Genomic DNA, 17,215 nt, shown 5'->3' on the forward strand with positions numbered 1-17,215 from the left:
TCGCTGGTACGTGACATCGGCGTAAATACCGCGGCTAAGCGACCGGCTCAGCACGGTTTCAGCAGCGTGATGGTGCTGATTGTCAGCTGTTCCCAATAAAATCTCAACTTSTGTTTAAATCATCTTTAGTCAAATTTCAAGAAAAGAAATAAATGTTTCTGAACTTGTAGCTTCTTGCCTTTTAAAAGCCGTTGAGGCATCACTGCTWTCTGCTCCGCTCTGTACTCGGGGGGAGAAGGAAACCTCCCTCAGCGGTGGATTCATGAGTTCCGAAACGAGCTGGGGCCCTGGGACTCTGGCTGTTACCTTCTTCTGATCAGCAGCGTAAGAACAGTGAGGATTATTAATCATTTCAAACGTATGTGGAGAAAGTCCCGTGGCTGACAGAGTCTGCTGGGATTTCTAGAGTTTTGGCRAAGGCTTTTAAAGGAAGGAGGTAGTAATGGCCTAAGCACAAATGCTTTGGAGTGAATAAGTAATTGGCTAAGTGACGGGGCGCAGCTGGGAATGGACGCGTGGTCCGTGCCGCACGGCGCGGTGCCAGCCGGTCGGGATCTGCGCTTGGGCCTGTTCAACATACGAGTGGCTTGGAAAAGGAGCTGGGCACTGACGTGACAGACTGCGGACAGTACGGCACGAATCAAGGAACTACGGACAAACRCCAACTGAGGAACCGCAGAGGGACTTTTGAGACTGAATAACTAAGCAATAAAATGTCAGATTAAATTCCGGATAGATAAAAGTGACACACATGAGGAAAGGACATCTTAAATTCAAAGGAAATGATGGGATCCAAGCTGACTTACTGCGCGGGAGAAAAGTCTCGGAATTGCAATACACWTTTCTGTGGAAAGCGCAGTGCAGCACTTAGCGGAGTTCAGAAGAGCAAGCCGAGTGCTGGGATTTGAAGAGGAGCAGAAAGCAAAACGTCATTATCCCACGGCATGAATTCCTGGCTTGCCCACATCTGAAAAGCTGCATGTAGGTCTACGTTCCCTCAACAGGAAGGACAGAATAGGTTCAATGAAAGCTTAAAAAGATGATGAATAGGGTAGAGCAACTCCCRTGTAAGGAACAGCTAAGTAAGCTCCAATCTGGAGGAAAAAAAAAGGGGGGGGGGAAGGTGGCTATTATTTAATAGGTGGCCAACAATTATGAGTGCAATGGAAAAAGTGAAATGCAGRAATAGGGCAGCATCACACAAAGCTGGTACGAGCTAGGTTCACAGTAACACAGAGAGATGTTCTTGGAGCAGTGGACAGTGTGCGCATGGAACTCCTTACTAAAGGGGGTTATCTGAAGATGCTGAAAGTTGAATTTTTAAAGGAGAGACTGGAGAACCTTTATGGAGAGAAATCCAGTGAGGAATACTAAATATACAGAAATCACCTGTGGCCTTAAGGGGGAATAGCTGGAGGCTGAAGGATACAAGGGAGAAATACCATGTATTTCGTGTCCTTATTCCTCTGTATCCACTGTGTTCAGTGTTCATTGAGAGGTTATGGGGCTGGATAAACATTTGGGCTGACACAGTTTATTTAGTGAAATACTTAAMGTAGTAATTTAAGAGTTGTAATGTAATGATAATTACCCCTGTGGATCCCAWGAAAGTCATGAGGTACAATTTATATTTACAGAGTTGTGTCAGCTGCTCTGCAAAGATAAATACATAGGTAATGCTTACTGGGTAGTTTTCTTCATAACCAGAAAGGGTAGATACATTTCTAAAATAAAAGATGATATTCTGGAACACAAGCAGTAACAAGTAGTTTTGCTAGTGCAGACATTTTTTTCAGCTCATCTATCTGCACCTTAAACTGTTCAGATCGCAATGAACACATTCCCTGTTAGTAAAATGGAGTCATTTATCTGATACACAACACTGATTAAACAGTTTCACCATTCTTGGATGTGTGTATCTAACTTCCTGTGAAGTTAGYAAGACAATTGTCTGTAACAAATGCAGGATAGATTAGTCAGTATTTAAATAAGGCCAAACTAAAGAATGCCACCCAAAATAGCTGTTGTAATGGAAAACTTGAGAGTCAATTCACATCTTCCTCTGTGCTTTCCAGCTACAGTAAATTCAGTCCCTTCCCCTGCCTTTTCTAAGGCTCTGTTCAAAGCTGCTGCGTTTCCTTTCATTCATCATGTGAATTCTGTTTTCACAGAATGAGTCAAACCTCATCCGATTCAASCTTCTCTTTCGCATTTACTCTCCAGTCCTGAACCTATTTAGGCTGCAGAGAGGGGGTAATTCTGCTGCACTTACCAGCTGATCACTCCCGTTGCGCTGGGACCCCTGATTTCCCAGGACTTGCCGGGCCTTTTGCTCCTTCCCTACTTAGTGCTTCCCTCGCAGGCCCATGCCGTTAGCACCAGCGTTGCCGAGGCRCTCGTGTTCGCCCGTGCTGAGGACCCTAAAGCGAGCACATCGTTACCGAAGTGGGAGACRGTGGTGACCGTGGCACTAACTCGCAAAGAGAAGCAGCATCCGAGCAAATCGCCTGTTTGACTTGACAGCGAGCCCAGGTTTCTACACAAGGAGAAGATGCCCGGCACGTGGCACAGCGCCTTGTGCTCCTTTGCACCGCTGCTGTGCGCTGCCCCTGCGTATGCCCTGGGCCACGGCAGGAACTCGCCCTGCTGCTGCTCCCTGCCCTCTCTGTCGCTGGCCACCCCTTAACAAGATCATTTGGCATGAAATGCTGATCACGGCTTACACAGAGATAGACAGTTACTGCTGCAGAGCTACTGCTCTGCAACTCAACTGCAAAACTGTGAAACAGCTGTGTTTGGAGAAGCACCGCAGGGAAAGAGGGTGAATAAAAGGACTACAAGATTCAACGGGTGCTTTAGGAGCTTTCCCCAAAAAATCCTTGCTTTGCACGTTACTTTTTGAGGGCTTGTGAATCTAGTAAGAAAGAACTGTACCAGAAAACCTGAGAAAACCAGCAGTGATTGGAGAACTGGAGAAGGAAGAAGGGCACACAGAGAATTTATCTCAGAGCTGTAGCAGGACTCTCGCATAGCAGCTTCTCTCACGCCCCCAGGACGGTACGGCAGCTATAGCCAGGTGGACKTGGCTGCACTTCACGGCCTGTAAGGACGCACTGGCTCAGCCTGCTGAACCCCGGGGAGGCGGGGGGGAGTTTGTACCTCCTGTGAATGTGCTTCGTATATTTAAGTTATTTTAAGAGTGGAGGATTTACTTGCAACAGAGGAACATTCTGGCTTCCATGGGGAGAATATGCTGCTTTGTAACTGCCAAGTAAACTTGAGGAGGGAACAAACCCCAGTAACGAATCTTTGTTCTCCTAAACGTACAAACATGAAATACATATAATGACAACACTGGGGATTTAAAATAGCAACAAAAGAAATTTCAGCTCAGACAATTTCCCAGCCCCTCCTAATGCACAGCTGGATGTAGAGACGGAAGGACCCAGGTTTGTTGTGCCTTTGCATTTCTGCAGCTGATCTTTATGCTGTACAATACATCCCTGATCCAAGTGGCTAAAGCTTATATGAAGCTACATAGATTACAGATTTTTCTGTTGTTTACTAGAATGCTCTGTGCTGCTCTTTTGTTTGATTGGAGGCTGTAAGTATTATTAAGAAATGTCGAGAGGGCAATTTTACATTATGATGTTAGAGCAATTTCTGTATCTGCTTTCTAAAAGGTGTTATGTCCCTATGGAGTGCTCAGATTTTGCTGTACCACTACATACAACTACTGGTTATCTATTGCTCTCTAGTGGTCAACATGCAACCCTGATCCTATAYGCTCTAAAGCTTCATGTTTTCTTAACAGTGTGTGTTACTATAACATTACAAACCAGTCTGCAAGAATTCACCTCGGGGGAGGGAACCACAAGTCTTTTATATTTTTATATCTTCTCTTGCATTAGCATCTCTAATATTTCTACCCACATCCCTATGTCTCTGTGTCCTCACCAAACTCTCAGTATCCCTTTTCTTCACATGTACCCAAAACATACACAAAGCCTTGCTCCCCTCTGCTCCTGCGCTAGGTATCAGCACATCATTCTGCCTCCTGCCAAGCAAAACATGTTTCAGTGGGCTTGCAGCAAGCTAGGCAAAACAGATACTGGTTGGGTTATTACAGTTCTCCCTCCTTCAGTAAGCTATCAGTTTTTACAGTGTTACAGAGAGCTCATTCCCATCTAGACCTCCACTCATGTAYCAGATTTGTTTAAACTGGGAAACATTAAGAAGTTACGGCAGTGAGTGTGTGGCGGGGGTGAAGGCTATGGAACAGATTGCATGATAACTTAGGTCTTGTTCACTTGGGAAATCACGTTAACAGTTAAATACAAATCAAAAGTTACAAAGCGACGAGCCACCTGTGAGTACACTCAAGGTAGAAATCAGAAAGAGGTTCTGAATTACGGGACAAGGGAGGTTCTGGAAGAGCTTTTCAAAAAACCTACTGAAAGCAAACAAGTAGTTTTGGGTSATGTTGACTGGCTTTGGTGAAGCACTATGTGCAATGATTATCTGTGAGAAAGAGAGCAGAGCAGAGCCAGAGCTCCTTCTAGCGCTGTGCTGYCTGTAGGTGACTGAGCAGAGGAAAGCTGCTGAGGACCCAGCATGGCCACTCAGCCTGCTCTTCTTCAGCAGCGGCCAGCAGCAGACGGCAGAGGGGAGAGCACAGCAAAGCTAGCACGCAGTGGTGATGATGCCAGTGCACCTCGAGACATCTCTGAGGGGAGCAGGGAAGACATACAAAGTGAGCAGAAGCAAAAAATAAAAAAAAAATAGATCAACTAGATGAAAAAATATACACAAGTACCTTGTTCTCTCTTACCACTTACCTTTGTGGCTTGTAACTGTTCCTTTATTCTATCTTACATGTTTTAAAATATTTTAACTTTCTTGCAAGAAGCAGTCAAAGCAACAAAATGTGTTCGTGGTGAAGATGCATCTCATAAATTGGTGCAGTGAGACAGAAATCTGAAATACAGTCTTACATTTTACATGGAAATTAGCAAAAKGTACTTTATCCAGCTATCATTAAACTATCTTAATACTCTTTTTCAAGCTTTTCCCATAAAGTCTGCAGGTTCAGTAGAAAATCAAAGATAAAATATCTTTTCAGTGGTATGAATACTCCACTAAAAATTTGTTTCACTCCCAAATATCTACATGCAGTAACATAATACATTTCTACTGTATGTTGGTATAATCTGGTAAAAATAAACTTTGCAATAATCCTCTTCTAACATCTCATTAATATCCAGTGTTTTYCCAGGAAACTACTCCTATCAACATTGTCTCCTCATGCTTTATTCATCTATTCTGAATTCTCTAGAGTGTTCATACAAGGAACTATATATATATATATATATGTGTATATATATATATATGTATATATATGTGTGTGTGTGTCGGAGAAGTAGGAGAGGCTTATTCCACAGCAGTGAGCTGTGGTAAAATCTCCAAGTGGGTGCCCATATTTATGCTAGCCTACTACCACATGAAAATAACGCTTATCTTACCATTAGTGGTTAATGTTAGCTGCTGTGTAAATACATCTCTTTTTCCTCAGAAATAAACTACTGCTGAAGTAAAAGTAGTTTTGCCTCACACTAGTACAGCCCTCACTTCCTGGCTTACCATAATTTCAAAGGCTTCTTAGACTTCTCTTTAAGTAATGTAGCTATTATAACAGCTCTCTTTCATATAACCAGCCATTCTGTAAAACATGACCTAAGCTCCTGTTTTCTCATTATTGTCATGTCATCCATGAAGAAATTGCAAATAGGTGGAAGAGAATCTTTGTTAAATCTATACATATTCAACCCCCTTTAAAGGTCTACAGCTCTTAAAATGAGATTCTTTTATTTGAAAGATTTTTTCCTTATGAATTTTTATAAAAGTATGCTAGATTCCTATTAAAGAAAATATTMAAGAGTACATATATATCCAGAAATAAACTACCTAATATGTGCTTTTTTCTTTAGGATAAATGAAGGACAAAATAAAAGTTTTGTTTTTTTTTTCTAAAGMTCAGAATTTCAGATCATCATTGTTGGTTGTATGTTATTTTTATATCCACAGATTTTAATTCTCAAATAGAGGAGAATTTCCTCTCAAATAGAGGAGAATCCTCAACAGAGGATTTTTTTCCCCCTACAATTTAACATTCTAAACCAGGGTAGCTTAGAAGGMGCTGAGGAGCAGAAAATATATACAGGCTCTGACTCAAGAATTTCCTGAACTACAGATTGTTGGATTTATTTCAGACATCTGACAGCTAATGGTGCCAAAGAGAGAAGCCTGTAATTTTTAAGACAGTCTTCCAGCAAGTCTATGATTGTAGAACRTATTCTCCATATATCAGTTGACCTAAAAGAACCTAAATTTTAGAAAATGCTTGCAGAATCACAGATTTTCCGTACTTGAGATCCATGTGGTTTTGAAGTCTTCTGCTGCTATGGCAACATTAGCAATAAATGCATCTTTAAAACTCCTTTGATGAGTCACAAGTGTCTATCAAAATCTGTAATGAACTACAATTTCCAATCAAAGAATCTCACTGCTTGCTTTATAGCAATCATTCATCYTCTAGAATCTTTATTAAGGGAGAAAAAAACCTGTTTCAGATTTATACAGTCAAAAAATAAATCCTGCTGAAGTCCTTGATCTTCAAACGTAGTCCAAATCCTGAGAGAAAACACTGCACCAAATTACCAAACAAGTCTAAAATAAGCCTCAAAAAATCTTGGATAGTCACAAATCTAAAAAGCAATTTTCTAAGCACTGAATACAACATACTAACTGCTTAAAAATACTGGGTTACCACCTCTACTGTTTATCAGAACTTCAATCTGTCAAGTACTACCACACTTGCTCCCTCTGCACTGCAATTGTAGATATTTTTATTTTAAGCATAGCRAGATGATAAATTGCTTTATTTATATAAGGTTACAAAATAACCTCTTATAGTATGACCACTTTTCAGCCCCACAAATTTAAACTCACTCTCTCCTCGCTCTTTGGAGCTTTAAGCCACCTTCATTCCATAGAAAAGCTCAAAAGGCCAATCCTGTTTGGTTCCCTGCAAGAGACGGGGTGAGTAATTGAGGGTATCTTTGGGGCTTCAATATTTCACTGYTTAAGTCTAGTATGATGGCATCATTCCAGACATGATGAGAGAGCAATGCAAAGTGGGGGGAGAACTGTAACAACACAATATTAGATATCTGCAGACTTCTAGACTTTCAGGACCATAGTGTTAGGCCAATATGCATCATTGCCTTTGCAGCTGTTAGCAGCTGCATTGGAGGGAAGTAAATGTGAGCAGCTTTAAGGTTTATGGCTTTTGTTGGGGAGAGATCTGGATAGAGATGTATTCTAAAGAAGAATTACCTTTTTTTTTTTTTTTACAACATGCACAGCTTTAGAAATGATTTTTRTTTTTAAATAAAATTCAGTTAATTGACTTTGAACATATTATGGATGCAGCTTATCTTTTGAATACACCTAATGAGCGTATTTGGCTTTTTAAAATCAATTCAATGTCTCAACGGACACCTTTAGTGATATTTTTAGTTGCAGTAAATCATTTCATAAAATAATGAGGTTTGCAGCAGGGAAATCTTTAGTCAAATTAGAATTCCAAGACTGGAATGGATTTCTGAGCGGTTGTGAACAGCTTCCATCTCCATCCCAGGAAGCCATTCAACATACATGGAACCACCACAAACAAGATTTCAAGAGTTACTCTTTAGTTCTTCCTTTTTAATACTCCATACTATTTTKCATTGATATTGCTAAAACATGGCCCTGAGTTAAAACATTTTAATTTCACTAAGWCCTTAAAGAGAACAATTCTTCTGCATAAGTGTAAGATCTTGAAAGCATGCCTAAGCATGTGGATTTAAACAGTGGCTTTACTCTAGAAGCCAGTTACTGGTCTGGTTTTATGTTAGTACAGTGAGTTTCTGGGAGTTCTGCCTAAGGGGGGAAAAAAAACCAACCCACCTCTAGAGCAATATTCAATAAGTACTGATTTCACGTATTACCATTTTTAGCTATTAAGAGGTCAATAAATGTTTTATTCAAAGTTTTTCAGTGCTTATATATATAAATGGTTTCAGGACCTATTTACTTCTTTAGTTACCAGAAGTTTAAAACCCTAAAACCGCACACATCCCTGATTTATTTAGTAACATAGAATGCTATATTGCTTGCTAGTACCTTTAACTATACTTCTTCAGGAACAATTATCATTAAGAAGTAAAGCTGTGAGCTATTTTTAGTAAGTGGCTTCCCTTTTTTACATTCTGTGTCACCCAATGAGACAGGAGTACCATATTGAACAAATTTATTTAGCTTGTATTCTTATTAACCATACAGCAGAGGGCTATTAAGATTTTTCATAACACAGTCAGAATCATCATGAGATCTGCATTCAGTTCCGTAATTACAAAGTCAATTGTTAACTACTTAGAAAAAGTATGGAAGTAAGACCTGTTCTTCCTGTGCCTAAGGATTCCTTCCTCTCTCCAAAGGCAAGACCCAAAGTCCACTTAAGCAGAATGGAAACTTTTAAATTGATTTTCATGGAGCTTTGGTTAAACTCCAACTCCTGATAATTATCTCAAAGCGCAAGCTGAAACTTGTTGAATCTGCTTGCTTGCAAGAGAGAGGAAACCACAGGTCAATGAATTCTCRTTTAATCTCACTACAGTGGATAGGCCACTGATGAAACAGCACACAGGAAAGACAGATTTTTAAGACACATCTGAAGCAACCCAATGCACAAATATCATTTAATTACTCTTATTTTATTAACTTCTCTTTGTACAATATGCTACAAACTGAACATTTCAGAATTAGCTTATTAATTAATAATACTGTTTTTTGTGTTTGTTTTCAACTATTTTTCTTTTTTTTTTTCTTTGTTTTTTTGGCAAAATGGACATAGCTACACAATGCTGTAGACTGCAGTGCAAAGATCTGTGAGCTTAAGGGGAGTCTTACCCTGTCAGTAAGACTATCTGCTCCTGTCCAGCTCAACTAGGGAAATCCTTGCCTCCAGCTAGCTTGCTTGTGCTTGATGACCCAATATCTTTGCACTGTGCCTTCCACCCTAAACCTCTAGGTCTAACGTTGGCAGAATAGAACTATCTCTGATCTTTCTTGCTCCCCAGAATTACACATATTTTTCTTAAAAGCGGACAGTCAATTAAAATATGATTTAAATATATAAAACAAAGTTCTTCTATAATGGCACTACAGTGTTCCTTATCAGTTGCATTGCATCAGTTTTAGTGAATCCTTTCGCAGGGTAATTCTAAGGTTTCCCGCATGGAGGAAGAGACACTGAACTGCAGGATGCAGTGGCCAGCCAGCACAGGGGCAAACAAAGCTGAGTATGATGTAATCATTACACAGGGTACATACAAGCCCTGAAACAAAAAACAAAAAACAAAAAAAAACAAAACAAAAAAAAGGGGGGGAGGAAAGGAGAAGTCAAACTATTACATTTGCTCATAGTTTCCAGAAGAAACCATAATTCTAAAGTTAGTGCTTATAGAGACAGTTTTCATTAAAAATCAACTCACATTCATAAATCCAGACAAGGCTTCAGGTGAAAGGCTCATGTGGTATAAACCATCATAGCTCAGTTGCCTCCAAAGGAGTGGGCATTTACATCAGCTGAAGATGTGTCTTCATCCAGAGAGGTAACCCAAAACTCAAGGTGGCAAATTCCTTTGAGGGACAATACAGAAGCCTCGTGTAATTCTGGTATTTGTTTTATTCCTAGAAGATTACCTTCAATATTTGCAACAAGTAGATCTATTTGATAGTTCATTCATAATCACAGCATGAACTTCTATTTAGGCTATTTATTTTAATGAYATTTTAAGAATCTATACAAATCATCTGAAATTTCTATTTGTTCTTGCATCAGCTATTATATGGATTGTAAGACAGATGCAAGAGAGGTTCTTCTGATCAGACTGATGAGTTTAGCAACGAAGTGTTTGGAWGCAAGATGTTTGGACTCACTGAAGCAGATGAATAGATCTCAATAAAACACCCACACATTACAATAATTTCCTCTGCGCTACAGGAAGAATAGGAAGAGAAAAAAATACACTCAATACAAAACAAAATTACTTCTCCTAGGATTGGTTTAATCTATATTCTAAGTGATCTGAAAGACTAAAAACTATTAAGTAGAAAAATATGCTGTATTGATAAAGCTGAATACCTCCACTGGACTGCGGGAAGYAGAGAAATGAGATTAAATAAAAAAAATACATCAATTCAAAAGCCTTTTTGCTACTTCTTTTTCTTTAGCTCATAATTACACATACAGTCCAAGTGAGGTAGGTTTTTCAGTGCCCTGTCTCTTATCAGCTACCACCAAGACAAGAAATACTTCCTTTTTTCCTCTCTACTCCATATCCAACAACCACATGCTGCTCTGCCTTCGATATTACTAATAACTTCTTTCCCAAAGAGATTTTTTTTAATGACTGTTTACTATGATCAGCAAGCATTCATGAAGAATTTTGGTCAGAACAGAATGTGTTTGTCATGCAAGAGAGGGAGAGACAGAGTGAGAAAAAGAGAGGGGTGGGGAAGGAGAGAAAGACATGAGAAACAGGGAAAACACACTTGCTGCAGTTTCCAGCTACCTGGGCACTAACACAATAGTCTTCTGCACAGTGGGGAAAAGAGGAGTGTGTCTGTCCTTAAAGGACAGGACTACCTTTAAGGGGCAGTGAAGAACTGAAAACTCTGAATTGCTTCATAGGAAGACATCTGAATCTCAGAAAATAATATAGCATGCTGAAGTGTGGTTTSTCAGATGAGAAGATAACATTTGTAAAAAACAAGAATCCAGAAATTCTGGGAATTTCATATTTCCCATCCACATGGGAAACTGACACTATTGAAGAAGTGGATAGTCAAGAAGTACTTCAGATAAGCAACACTGGGATCAGAATAAATTACTTTAGATCTGATCAGAACTAATTTAGTGGGGGAAAAATACTGATGCAAATTTCTTTGTGAGAAAAAGTAAATGGACACAGTGAGGGCATGAATTTATAAAAAATACTGCATATGGTCTAAGAAAATACAGGATTGTCTAGGGTGATGAAAACCTTGTTGAATTAAAATATGTCTCTGAATAAAAAGAGGGGATATTAACCTTCTCTATTCAAAACAGGCATGGCTTTGAAGCAGAATTTAAATTGAGTAGTAGCCTGGAAGCTTTGATTTACATCAAATAATTGGATATGTACTTCCAACATGCAAAGCAGGCAGCAGCTGGAAATGGTCTGAAGCAAAGTATGATTTTAAAAATCATCACTAAATTATTGGTAAAAAAAAGCCAGGAGTACTGGGAACAAAACCAAGAGTGAGAAAGTATTAAAGATCAGATGATTCACATAGGAAAACTTTACCTATAAAATGACAGTCTCTCTGATTACTCCTACTGTTCAGGGAAAAGATCTTTTTGTTATATCTGAGAATTTTAAGAAAAAAGTCAACCAATTGCCCAGTTGCTCAGGTCAAAAAAAGCAAATCAAATGCTAGAAATGACAAAAAAGGAATAGCGAACAGAACAAGGGARAATTATTTCTCTGTGTGAATCCAGTGCATTTACATCTTGGGTGCTCTGGGACGTTATGGTTCTCCCATCACAGAGACTTGAATGGGTTCAGAGAAAGGCAACACAGATGATTAAAGGTCTGGGACAGGTCTCCTGTGAGGAATAACCAGACTAGCATGAGAAAGAAACCACTGAGGAGGGAATACAATAGAGGCCTCTAAATCTGTGAGCAACAAAGAGAGGATAAATAGAGAACAATTGTCCAGGGTTTCACAAGCCAAGAGATAGGGGTGTCACTATCAAATAAAGCAAGCAGGCAGCAGATTCAGAACAGACAAAGGAGGTGAAGAAATGGTTAAAATGCAAAAAATCTAGTGATAGAGTTTTGTTAGTAATAAAAGTTTGTATAGATCCAGTAAGTATCTGGAAAAAATCAAAAATAAATATCCATTGGCGCTAAGTAGAAGGACATGACTGAGAACATATCACTACATGATTGCCTGTTCTTGTGCTCTTCACTAGGCATCTGCTGTTGGTTCCTAACAGAACACAAGGTTAGAAGGACCTTTGGCATAAAATGTCATTTTTATATTCTTGGGAGACTGATGTTATAGGCTTGTATCTTAAATATATTAGGTTGGTTCAGAATATAAATGATCTTCCATTCTGTTTAAAAGAAAGGAATCAATAAACTATAATTAAATAGAAAGCTATTGATGGTGATTTTACCATAAAGAAAACCAGCAATAGCCATTTGTTGAACACCACAAAAGCAGAAGGAAAATGTTAAAAAGCAGTATTACAAGGTTGTAATTGAAAAATGCAAAAGTGTTTAGGGTTTGTTAGCAAACAAGGAAATAAGTAACCTATTGATGTTCTACTCAGATACTCAAAAGATAGCATTAACTCCTTTACAAATTATATATAATAAACACACCTGCCATATCTCTTCTATTATTACTACATTAAGCTATTCTAGAATCCACAAGAACTGATTCAAACCTCAAGCCACTTTGGATGCTGACAGAATATTAAAAAAAAAAAAAAAAAAATTCTAGAATCCACAAGAACTGATTCAAACCTCAAGCCACTTTGGATGCTGACAGAATATTAAAAAAAAAAAAAAAAAAAAAAAGAAAGCTTAGAATCAGAGACAAGAAGTTACATTATTCACAGGAATGAGCTCAGAAGTATAGGGATTTTTTTTAAGAAAATAAGCTATGAATAAAGTGAGAAGAGCTCAATGAGAAGGTCTGTCCATAAAATCTTTTCAGATGYAGCAGTAAAATGATTAATCAGAATAATTTCCTTCAAAGGGTCTCCATGAAGACTTATAAGGACTGTAACAATACTATAATATTACCAGATTAAAAAAAACTCACTCCTTTGATTTTACTGGGATTATAGTGTATCCTTCAAATGTGATAAATCCTCTCTTTGTTTTCAATAACTGATTTCAATTCTTTTGCTCAAGTAGTTTATTGGCAGATTTATTTTCAGTATTGCCTGTCACTGTTGCACAGCATTCCCGCACTGATTGCTGCTTCGAGACAATTGTGTTTACTTAACCAGGTTGTGGAGGGAATAGGTGGGAGACAAGGGTTGGTGGGCAATTTATTCAAAGGCTATTATAACTTAATGAGATCGAACATCTTGGGCTCCTTTTACAGTCGATGGTCAAAGGTGGGGTCCTCCAGAAAGCAATTCAGAAGTARGAGGAATTCCAATTTTCACACTTTGATTCTCTCTCTGGCTCATCCCTCTGGACTAACTATGTAGGAAAGCACTTGCAAAATCATYCTTATTATGTTAATATTGAGCTTTGGGAATGCCATTACCCTTTGAAGATGTGGCATGATGTGCCATAAGCCTATTGGATTTCACAGTAGCAGAGCAAAGGCTTCCCCCACACACACTCCCCCAGGAGTGCAAGCCTAGGGAGGCCCCCAGGGTGTAAACACAAATCGCAGAAGGTCAATTACTRCAGGAATGTAACCTAGGGAGCTGGGAAGAGTTGGTTTTAGGGCATCACAAAAGGAAGACTAACGATGTATTTAACATGTGTAAAGCATGCCATAAACCCTGAAAACACAAAGAAGATAACAAGGGAGTGTAAAAAACAGCCTCAGTCCCTACCAAGGAACAAAGGAAGACAGAAGTAAAGGACTTGCTCCAGTATCCTCTCCTCCGGTTAAGGAGGCTGTGCCTGAGTAATGCCACTGCTTATCCACAGCACTCACTTCCCTCACCTTCAGTAGGGAAGCAGCATTTTCTGATTTGCCATTTCCCACAGCTGGCTACTGTTATTCATCAGGTATACGTAAAGAATTTTATTTTACTAAATATGTGGGTTAAGTAAACAAGAATTATAAAGAGCAGTTTGTGTCCCTGTGTTCCCTTCTCTAACTTTCTCACATAACAGCATGATTTATTACTACAGCACCACTCCAGTGTAAGTTAGGCTGTAACGGTCAAGATGGTGYGCATGCATTGGAAATGTTTAACACTTTTATAGAAAACTTCCATGAAGAAGTCATTTCTTCAGAAAGTGAAACTGAAGAGATAAGATCATGGAATCATAGAATGGTGAGGTTGGAAGGGACCTCTGGAGGTCATCTAGTCCAACCCTCAGCCTAGCCCGTTCGGGGATTAAACCCACGACCTTGGCATTAGCAGCACCACACTCTAACCAATGATGAGAAAGTAYACTGTGAAAATATCTGTCAGAGGAGAGAGACAAAGATAATCAATGACTTAATAAATCTCATTTGTCTTTTAACAGTGTTTAAAAAATGTGCTCTTGGTAAAAACAAATTATTCCCAAAGTAGGTAGTTGGATCCTACCAATGTAAGATACTGTACTCATCACTAAATTAATGTGCTGATACATGAAATATCAGTGTATTCCCTCCTAGGTGGAACACACCAATGATAGTGTACCTCATYGCTGAGTGAAGCCTAAAAGGCTTCCTGTGCAGCATAGAGAAGTTTCCTGGATGAAGTGAAGTGAAACTTCTCTCTTCCTGTACGACTGTGGAGTCACTATTGTGACAAATGTTCAGACACTTCCCTGAAGCATCATTSTCTTCAGGAGCTTAAGTAGTTAAATTGCTAGTAATTTCTTGGGCACTCTCCTTTGCTGCACCTATCATTAGTCCTTCCCTAATTATTTTCTTAAGATTATTTCCATCTCTATGCATGATGTGCACCTAATTTGAAGTTATATTATCACTACAGTACCTGTCAAAGGTAGGAGCCAGGGTTCAGTCATCCCAATACCAATATCACCATAAATTGGGTGACTCCAATACTGTCTGTTCTCATTTAAGGGCCAATAACGCACTRCATGGGTGAATCTCATTTGTGTGGTTGTATCATGGATGTTTGTCTAATATACAAACTTTATAGCTCAGCAGACACATACACTTTGCACTGGAGTACAAGTTAGGGAATTTTTGCTCCATTAAGAGCCAAAATAATCAGTTAGTTTAGTGYAGGATATCAAAATAGATAGTGTAGGGTGTCAAAATGACATCTTTTTCTCAAAGCAGGTGAGACAGTCCTTAACTAAGGKAAGGAGTGTTAGAACAATTTCCAAGAAAGTTAGAGATGAATAAGGACAACTTCAGGAAGGGCTCAGGAAGAAAAGATTGGTTCTGATGAAYGTAACCTGAGGCATATAGCCTGCAGGAAGAAACAGGTTCCTACCTCTGTGGGTCAGAACAGAGCCTACGGTAGGCTGGCTGAATGCAGACAGACAGACAGATTGTTTAGATTTGATTTCTGTGTAATAAGATTAAAAGCATGGTTTTCTTTCTTTTTTTCACTGACACCTTTTACAAGCACCTGTAACTGTGTAGCTGTGCTGTCTGTTTATGGTACTGTAAATAAATACTTTTCATTGCACTTATCTTAACCTAAATCAAGTTAAATGGGATGTTAGCCTTTGGATAACATTACAGAATTTCAGCCCTGAGGTGGTTATATTCCCTACAAGTAGGAAACTGGACTTTCTAACAAGGACATTGCTTTCCAATATGCTGCTTCGGATATTCAAATAAGATGTTTCTTCACATAAGCTGTGCAGGCCGGTTTGAGATCTAGAATCATGTGGGTCAGGAAAGACATTTCTTCTAGTGATTAGCTGTAACTCTCTGGTCTATAGTAAGATACTGAGTATTGCATCTGACACATAGCAGTCCCAAGGGTATATTTAACAACTGCCAGCTCTCCATACACCTTAGCATACTTTTTTCATTAATTGTAAGAAAGCATTAAGAATTCTTCTTCAGCCTGCCTTCTATACTACAATCATTATTATACCCATTACTCAGTTAATTGCAGTGAGCAGTCATGATTTTAATACTTAACATGTCACTTCTTTAAAAGAAGTACATATAAGCATTAAATATTATAGCTACTTAGTAACCGGCATTTTAAATGGAATTCAGATACTCTAATGAAATATTACTGTTCTATAAGCTCACAATGTTAAAATGCAACACAAAACAGAATATGTAATTGGAAAGTAGGCAAAATATTTATTACATTTAAAATTAAGAGAGAGTTCTTCCAACTAGTTAGACTAAAACCATACAGGAATATAAAATCAAGCTACACTTCTCTATTGCATTGTATTTTGAGTACAATTACAACCTGCACTTAACATATAAACAGGAGAATAGAGGATACGTCTCAGTCGGGGATATAAAGGAAAGAGACAAGACAAAAGAGAAAAGAAGAGATTGAATGTTAAATGTAACTGACAATTTCAGAATTGTTACATATTTCTCATGGTAGGCAAACTAACTCTCATACTTCCTTTATGTTTAACGTTTTTCTTTGGAATGAAAGAAAAACCTTTCTGAAAAACAGGCTGTTATACAATATAAAAGCCTTTCATACATTTTAACTGGAAAAAGAAAAAAAAAAGGAACTAATGACCCAGGAGCTTGTAAGAATATAGTTACAGGTTACAAACAAATTGCTACTCAATAGGAAAATGTATTGAAAAGATAAAGATTCACTTACTTAATTCACAGCCAGATCATTTTGGGGTTTGACTTATATTTTGAGTATGTTATATAAAATTTTAGAAATGTTTCCTGTTTCACATGCTGTTAAAAAAGGAAAGGAACTGGTGTAACACGGTAGCGGGACRCGAGGACGCGCCGTGCTTGCTCCTCGTGACCGTGCTGCTCTGTCCTGCTCCCAGAGCAGGCCGTTTGGAAGACGGGGAATTTGAGCCCGAGCTTTCCGTTCCACGTCTGACCGGACTGCCGTGCCGCTGCCCCGACGGACGCGGCGGCTCGCTACCTCAGCTACCGCCTAAGGGAGCTCTCAGCAGCGCAGGGCCCTGGCTAGCGGATCTGTGACGTGAGATCTAGTGCACGGAATATTAACAAAATCACTAAACTGCTTTGTTTTGGCTCCAGCTAGGATATTTGCTAAAAACTTCCTGCCACTGAGAGACTGCAATAGTGATGGCTTCAAATGTAGTGCAACTCTCAGCCAGCTGTAAACAATAAACAGTTGAATTCAGTGAGTCAGGCCAGTTCTAAAATAAAATTTGAGGAATGTATTTTTGCTTGGAATGGAACTGAACCTCAACTA

General features: G+C 38.9%; 1 long non-coding RNA gene across 1 annotated transcript; it reads right to left on the minus strand.

The window, feature by feature from the left end:
- Nucleotides 1-8,834: 8,834 nt before the first annotated feature.
- On the minus strand, nt 8,835-16,775 carry LOC146593200 (uncharacterized). Its single transcript, XR_014896438.1, has 3 exons — nt 16,634-16,775; nt 9,597-9,744; nt 8,835-9,440 (listed from the first exon to the last, which is right to left on the minus strand). It is a non-coding gene; the product is annotated as an uncharacterized LOC146593200 (long non-coding RNA).
- Between the last annotated feature and the right edge of the window lie 440 nt (nt 16,776-17,215).

This window comes from Rhea americana, unplaced genomic scaffold, assembly GCF_003343005.1.
Source record: "Rhea americana isolate MKP2758 unplaced genomic scaffold, rheAme1 scaffold_30, whole genome shotgun sequence".
Classification (NCBI taxonomy): Eukaryota; Metazoa; Chordata; class Aves; order Rheiformes; family Rheidae; genus Rhea; species Rhea americana.